This window comes from Diabrotica undecimpunctata, unplaced genomic scaffold, assembly GCF_040954645.1.
Source record: "Diabrotica undecimpunctata isolate CICGRU unplaced genomic scaffold, icDiaUnde3 ctg00002139.1, whole genome shotgun sequence".
Taxonomy (NCBI): Eukaryota; Metazoa; Arthropoda; class Insecta; order Coleoptera; family Chrysomelidae; genus Diabrotica; species Diabrotica undecimpunctata.
In genome coordinates this window covers 14,827-23,082 of record NW_027313217.1, presented here as the reverse complement: position 1 = coordinate 23,082, position 8,256 = coordinate 14,827, and the positions used below count along the sequence as shown (strand labels likewise).

General features: G+C 33.3%; 1 long non-coding RNA gene across 1 annotated transcript; it reads right to left on the bottom strand.

Annotated features, from left to right (window-relative positions):
- Positions 1–71: 71 nt before the first annotated feature.
- LOC140431844 (uncharacterized) lies at positions 72–2,223 on the bottom strand. Its single transcript, XR_011949731.1, has 2 exons — positions 2,029–2,223; positions 72–135 (listed from the first exon to the last, which is right to left on the bottom strand). It is a non-coding gene; the product is annotated as an uncharacterized lncRNA (long non-coding RNA).
- Between the last annotated feature and the right edge of the window lie 6,033 nt (positions 2,224–8,256).

Below are 8,256 nucleotides of genomic sequence, written 5' to 3'. Positions count from 1 at the left end.
ACGCGCTATCTCAGAGTGCTCGTTTTATATTTGAAAGAAAAAACCTGTTCTAATTTTTTTAAATTTTATTAAAACAATTTGCTGGAAATCCTTTAAAAAACTAAATGCTATGACTGCCTTTGGATAACTCGTCACCTGAAAAAAAAATTATTATTAATAATATCATTAATAGAGGACAATGTGTTATAGTCTATGAGCTGAAGGGGTTAAGTATGCACTTTATGTATTTTATATTAATATTTACATTTTATACCTCTCGGTATCCTGACGTTTTTGTTACGTTTTTTGGTGTGTGGATTTGATTTTTTGGGGGTACCAGGCTAAAAAACCTCCTGTAGTCTCAGTGCTTTTTTATTGAGACATCTGCCAATATTGCAGCTATGTAAGGAGACATTAGTGCGAACCTTTGGAGCATATAGTAGATGGAATTTTATCTAGTTGGTATGGATTGTACCAAAAGTTTTTCCCATAAGATTTTTCTAAAAAACATTTGCTACGTCTTTGACGATGGTTTTATATATATATATATATATATATATATATATATATATATATATATATATATATATATATATATATATATTAACCCGGTATTTAGGCGGCACACGCCCTTCCGGTAGGGATCTATGGAGGAGTATCACCAAGTCGCAAGCCCTTATCTCTTGCCGTACTGCTCCACCATAGGCCGATCAGATACGAGGAAATTCTAGACTAAGCCGCAGATTCATTTAGAATTTTAAACTGCTGCGTTAGCCTTTTTGTTTTCTGTACACCGAGCTGGGGATTGAACTGACATCTCTCGCAGTGAAGCGAAGGAGAAGCCAGCCGCTCAGCCCGCTTGGCTATCCGATCGTCTTTTGTAATTAAATTTGTTAATAACGCTTGTTTACACCCTTTAGGATATGTAATAACTAAATTTAATATGTGTACAAAACAATGCACCTTTTTGCCCTCTTTGAGCAACCTCCCCACTCCAATCATCATGTTCGCTTGATCATCCGTGCAGGAGCCAACAGCTCTAGTCAAAGAGCGATGCCAAATTCTTCAAGGAGCTCTTTCATGGTGTGTCTTTCATCGAACTTTCAACAATATTATCTCAAGACTGTTACTTTCTAGAGAAAGTTATTAGTTTAAAAACAAAAAAAAAGGTTATACCCGGGATAAAAGAAAACAACTAAAAAAACCGATTATTGCGGAGTTAAAAAAACCGTTTTTCGGTTAAAACTGGTAGGTTTTTTTTCACTTTTCACGAGTGTCATATCGACAAAAATACGTTTTCAAGGTGAAAAGTGTAGCTTTGTATGCAATTTTTTACATTTTGAACTATAACTGATCTATAACTTATAACATGAAATTTCGTTTGTCAACAAATATGAGGCAAATAAAATATGCGGCAAAAATCCAAAAATTGCAAACAAAAGCTGTACTCTTAATTTTTGTCGATAGGACACTCCGATCAAAAGATATTAAATTTTTACCGTCAAGTTGATATAATTTTTATTTAAAAGTGATTTTGCGCACGTTACTTTAAAATTACCAGCATTGTTTCTAAGAAAACGGTTTATTCTACACAAAAAGTGCTTATAAACATGTTTGTTTGAAATTATCTTACCTACAATTTTTTTCTATGACGTAAAAATTTTTTAATAAATCAATTTTTTTCCGTTTTTCCTTCTACGAGGGGTGTTTTAGAAGCGGTGGGTAAAAGTGGTAAATTTTTTTTGCATCCTTTTCTTACCAAAATTCAATTTATTCGTATAATTTTTAGAGGATTAGTTGCATTTTCGTCTCTGATGACTAGAGTAATATGTACTTATACAAAATAACCTTAAAATATGCCAAAATTATATTTTTATTTTCTGCAAAATACGTCCTTTACTACGTTGACCCATTTACTAAAAATCAATCAGCAACCACAGCAAATGTAATAAATTTGACTCTAAATATTTGGGTGTTAACTGAGATGAAAACCAATAATTTTTAGTATTAAAATTTCACGCTGTATGTAAATTAACATTAAATCCATACCATTGCATCCCACACATCCTGGCATTTTCCTCCCAATCCGCATTGATAATCCCTTAACATCCAAATTTTTGGCAAAACATTTTTTGATCCGTGATGGCCCCCTTCGTCCAACCGATACATCGTAGGGTTGTTGTCACAACGGTGACTGTTTTATTTTTTGTGCGTTTTGCATTTGTTTCCAACGATCCGCGGGCGGTCTAGGCCGGCGTTGACGAAAAATGGGTATTTTTGATCCTGCGATAGTCATCTATTACATCGCAGAACGTATTTTACCGTGCGGATTGTTGGTTTGTATTTTGTTGATTACTTCTTCCTAAAAAAATAAAACAAATGAAAATAAATCATATAGCAACGCAATTTTGTTATATAAAATATATTTTTAAATAGATTCGAAAGACCTAAAGGCTGGTCCAAACTTATAGTGCCTGGAAAAAGTATGTAAATTTGTTGGAAAGTATGCACTAAAAATTTAAAGCCATATTTTACAATTACTTTTGGTTATATAGGACGGTTAATCAATGTAGGGTATTAAACCAAAACTATTTCAATAAATAAGATCAATTTATAGCCAAACAAATAGCTCTCGCGAGAGAAAATTTTTAATTTACAAACAACTTTTGAAAAATCATGTAAAATCTCATGCAATGTCCCCAAGTATCTCTGTCTTGTGGACTACGAGAAAGCATTTGATAACTAACACTGGCATTGGCTACAGCCACTTATTATAAATATTACCATTTCGATTTATCTAGTTAAACTACTAAAAAGTTTGTATAGGAACCATAAAGCAATCGTAAGACTCGGAAAACATATATTCTTCGCGGTGAAAAATTAGAAAAGTCACCACACAAGGGATGTGAATACATATTATTCCCAAGGTTATTCTATACAGTGAACACATAAAGAGACTTAAATGCAAAGAAGGTATTTCAGTAGGTGAGGTGTCCAATCTTCGCTTTTGCCGATGATACATTGTTTATAGCCTTAAGTGAGGAAGAGCTTACATTGATACTCGATAAACTAAAAAAAAGTTAACGAAAAACGTGAACCAGGAATAAATAAAAACAAGGCAAAAGTGAAGATTGTCGATAGAACCAACCAAAAAAAGAAACGAAATTCAGAACAATGTTGGATCTGAAGTAGTTGAAAGTTTTATTTATTTTGGCAGCACCATCAACTACAATGAATGATATAAACAGGAAATTCGAAGACGTATGTAGATGAGTAGAACCGCCTCTAGCCCTAGATTACATTCTCTAGTCTGACCCTTTTTAAAAGTTCTAATAACTTCTAGATAGCACCTTTCATGTAACTCCTTGGCGGCGACTTTTTCTTCGCCTAATGCAAAGAACCACAGTGACATAAAATGTGTCCTGCTATTGCTTCTTCTAGATAACAGAATCTGCATAGGTCATTCTTCTTCCAGTCCCAACAAGTTAAACTGCCTATTTAGCTTACAGTGCTAGGTTAGCAGATACTATGGCTTTGGCTCTATTCCTGTCTGCTTATTATACGTATAACTTTTGGCGAATGTACTAGTAAATTCATCCATCCATTATATAGATTTGTGAGCTACTCACTTTCTTGTTTTCAGTTTCAGCTTTTGTTACTGCCTTTGCAACGCAGCAGAATAGTTCCGGTCCAACGAATAGCATTGTTAAACTCTTTTTTTTGACCATTTCATGTGATTTTTTATTTCTCTTGTGCCCCCGTGCCCCGCTACTCAGGCTACCGGAACCTTGCTACGGTCTTCTAGTTAATTTAAGGCACACATACAAACCCATATTTGCTTAGAATTGACCTCTACATAATTGAGTTCTTATCGGTCAGATAACCAAGCGGGTCAGGCGATTGACTCCCATTCGCTTTACTGTCGAATCGTTAAGTGGATGTGAGTTAAAACCTTGCCTCGGGGTACAGAAAAATAAAAAGGCTAACGCAACAGTTTAAAATTCTAAAACGCAGATTCGTTTAGACTAGAATATGCTGGTGTCTGATCGGCGTATGGTGGAGCAGTACGGAAAGGGATAAGGGCTTGGGTCTCGATGATACTCCTCCATAGGTCCCTACCGGAAGGGTGATCAATTGCCGTTATTTTCACCTAGATAATTGAGACATCCTGAGATAGACTTACCGGGAAATTTATCCCTTGCTTTGTACCTACTATACATCCTTTGATTTTTTTGAGCCATTAGTGTGTCAGATAGCATCCGCTTGTATGTATACACCTTCCTTTCAATCTCTCGTTCCTCGCATATTAATTTTAAATCTATTTTCAAAGCAATAATTCATAGCTGTTGAATCCATTGATTGCGCCATTAAGATATGTTTTAGCTCCTTGATTAATTAACATTCTATTGTCAGCACTATGTGCCTGGCTTAGGTATTGCTGACTATGTAATAATCTGTGCATCACAGATATGGCTTTGCCCTATATAAAGATGAAGTGGTAATAGATTCAGCAGGACTTTTAACGCCGCTATAAGAGCTCCCACTTGCTACATCTTTGTCCAACATATCACAGACCCATAGGTTATCATCATCATCATCATCATCATCAATGGCGCTAGAACTCTTCGTGAGTCTTTGCCGCGTTTACTATTGCCTTCCATCTTTGTCGGTCCTGTGCCAGTAATTCCCATTGTAGCACTCCATTTTCTCTAGATCTTCTTTGACTGCATCTTTCCACCTTTTTCTAGGCCTTTTTCTAGACACATTGTTTATAAGACGATTGTTGTTACTGCGTATTACATGCTTTGACCATCTGAGTCTATTGGTGTTTATATGTATGACTAGATTTTCTTTTCCGAATAGAGACTCTAGTTCGTTATTTGTATCTGCCCCCCCACACTCGTTTTTCACTCTGTATCTGCAAGGGCCATAGGTTATCATTGGTCTAATAACTGTTATGTATAACCATAAGGTCATTTCGAGGTTAAGCCCCCAATTCTTACCGCATATTCTTCTACATCTGTCTAAGGACATAGTAGTTTTTTATGTGGTTTTTCATAGAGTATTTCATGTAAGTCAATGATCAAAATATACCTTGAGTTATTTTGTTTTCGTTAGCAAATGACGTAGTTATTTTCGCAAACTGTATATATTTTAAGTTTATGTGCTACAGTGGGGCAGTGTAGGGTGAACTTACTGGTTGACTGTTTGAACGAAATAAACATCATATAAATTAAACAGTGGTAGATATAACAACATTAATATATCATGGTAAAAACTAACGAATAAACTATATATGTGGCTAATGATCCTGCTTCCAAGCCATTTTCACATCCTTACACACACACTCGTACGCAAACACACGCATACAACACACCCTATCTCAGAAACGAATTCTTTGCGGACATATGTTTATAAAACAAAATGTCATTATTTTTTATGTGAAATCACCACCTGAAGATTGGCGCTTTTATTAACTAAAACGATGTGTATTTAGGTTTATTTATAATACACCTCTATTATGTTATATTTTTCGTTTCGTAATTGCATCTATAATTTTTTCATATGTTACTTCCACTTTTAACTTTATGAAATGATTATTATTTATTAACAATAATTGTTAATGCTTTATCAAGAATATGAACAAAAATTAATAAAAACTGAATATTCAAAGACATACATTATATTGTGGTACATTTTATTTTTTTAATGTATTTTATACTTAAAACCTGTTTAGTAAATCCACCAGGCACTAAACTAGAAACTCATCTTCAACTTCTCACGATAAAAAATTCTAATCTCCCTTCTGGTTAATCCTTTCGGATATACTTCCAACAAACTGACAAACAAGACTTAGTGTGCCACACGTGTAGGCTCCAAACCTCTCTGTTTACTTCGTCTAATCCACAAGCGAAGGGACAGAGTAGCCAGAACAAAAGAACTTGAGGTGTTTTTTTAAAGTTGCACGCCAACATGGAAAGCACTTCCACGTCTCTGCAGCTCTGCAACACCTGACGGTCAGTCGCTGAAAAGTTTGGTAATATGCAGAGAAGTGGAAGTTTGTGTATTTCTATACACTGCAGACGGTTAAACTTTATATTTAACGGAGTTTACTGTTAAATATTTATACAAGGTGGTCCTTAAGTAATTGTACAAACAGAAACCGTAGATTTTGCACTTTAAAATATTACGATTTAAGTCAAGTTGCTTTAATAAAATATTGATATTAAGAAAGATACAGGGTGTTAAAGTGGAAATTTAAAATTATATTTTTCGCTATAACTTTTATATTTGTAAATATTTTTGAACAAAAATTTACAATTGGATGTTTTTAAGTACATCAAATTATAACTTTATACATAATAGAGGGCGCCACATATGCCACATGTGTGGCATAAATTTGCGCTTTACTTTTTTGTTCTTTAAGTTAGCTCTAACTGTGTTAAAAAATATTAAAGACGCATTATTTTTACAAAGAAAAGTTATACTTGTTTAAATTTAACAGTTTTCGAGATAATCGCATTTTATAAGTCAACTGCATAATAATTCTTAGTTTGATATTTGTGCGGTAAAGCACTGAATACCTGTAGATAAGCAGATCATAGTTTATTCTTATTAAAACAACTCAAAAGATGATAATGTAACATCACAAAATGCTTTTTTATGTGTGCTAAATGTCTTATTGGAGAAAAGATTCTTCATCTTCTTCTTTAGGTGCCGTGTCCGTATTTTTTTATGTGTGCTAAATGTCTTATTGGAGAAAAGATTCTTCATCTTCTTCTTTAGGTGCCGTGTCCGTATTCAGACGTTGGCCGTCAACATGTTTACAATTTCCCCTTTTCTATCGCTTCTTAAATTTCTATAATGGCGTTGTATTACTTTTTCTTTATTGTAAAATGCTGAAAATTCAAAATATATGGTTTATGCAAGATGGTACACCACCACTTTCTAGAGAGAAGGCAGTTAGAACGTACTTAAATAGAACTTTTCTGAACTTGGATTGGTCGTGGTAGTCATATTCCTTGGCTGGGTGGTGAGATATTGATATAATTATTTAATTCATAAAAAATGCGAAAAGAATACTTATTATTCATTATGAAAATTGTTTACCCCATTTTTATTAGGACAAATAGAAACTAGAGCACAGGTATTGAATAACACATATGTGTCTTGTTTCATAATACTTTTGCTACAAATCTAACCTTTAAGACTCAGCATTTTTACAAAAACATCATCGTTGGCCTAATAACCGATATTGTTATAAATACAGTAAACACACAGGCAATTTAGTTTGGCAATAGTTTGTTAGTAAATCATAATAGTCCATTTGTTCGAGATGTAATTATAGTTACTCGTAAGCTGTAACGTAATCATATAAATAAGTAATGTCATCGATAGGTTATTCCGTGTGTATATAAGTAACCAATAAACGAGATACATCACAGTTTAATACATTATTTAACCTCTGCGACAAATAAGATGTAGTTCCATAATATACCATAAGATTTGGATATGTATCCAAAAGAATATATTCATCCATTATACATTATAGCCACCACGTAGCCCAGAATTTAATCCGCTTGATTTTGGTGTATGGGGGGCATTAAAACAACGTGTCTATAAGAATCCCATAAACATTCGCAACCAACTATGGGAAGAAATAAATACTGAAGCAGTTCCTTTAGAACCTATGATGCTATTTAATATGAGACGGTCTTTTATGGAATATATTAACAAATAAATTAAAGAAAATGGTGGACATAAATGGTGGAACACTTACTTTGACAAAAAGTTATGTTATTTAGTTAAACTATTTCTTAATTTGGTTTGTAAACAAAATGTTTTGATTATGACTTTAATTTAACATAAAACGTAAAATGTTTGATGTAAAATCCTGTTATTCTATTATTTTGTCAAATCCTATTATTAATTATCCTACTCTGAGATAGCGCGTATATTTTGTTAAGTATTAACTTGAGTTAATGGTATTTTATACCAAAATTTAGAAGTATTAATGTTTTTGTCTATTTTTTCTTCGTTGACTGGAGTAATTGCCTTTAATCAGAATTATGCAGCTGATTTGTAAAATGCGATTATCTCGAAAACTGTTTAGTTTTAAAGTTAATAACAAGTATATCTTGTTTTTGTTAAAATAATGTATATCTAATATTTTTAGTCCCAAATACACGTAATTTAAAGAGCAAAAAAGTAAGGTGCAAATTTATACCACATATGTGGCATATGTGGCCCCATTTATCAGTTACATTAAAGTGTGCA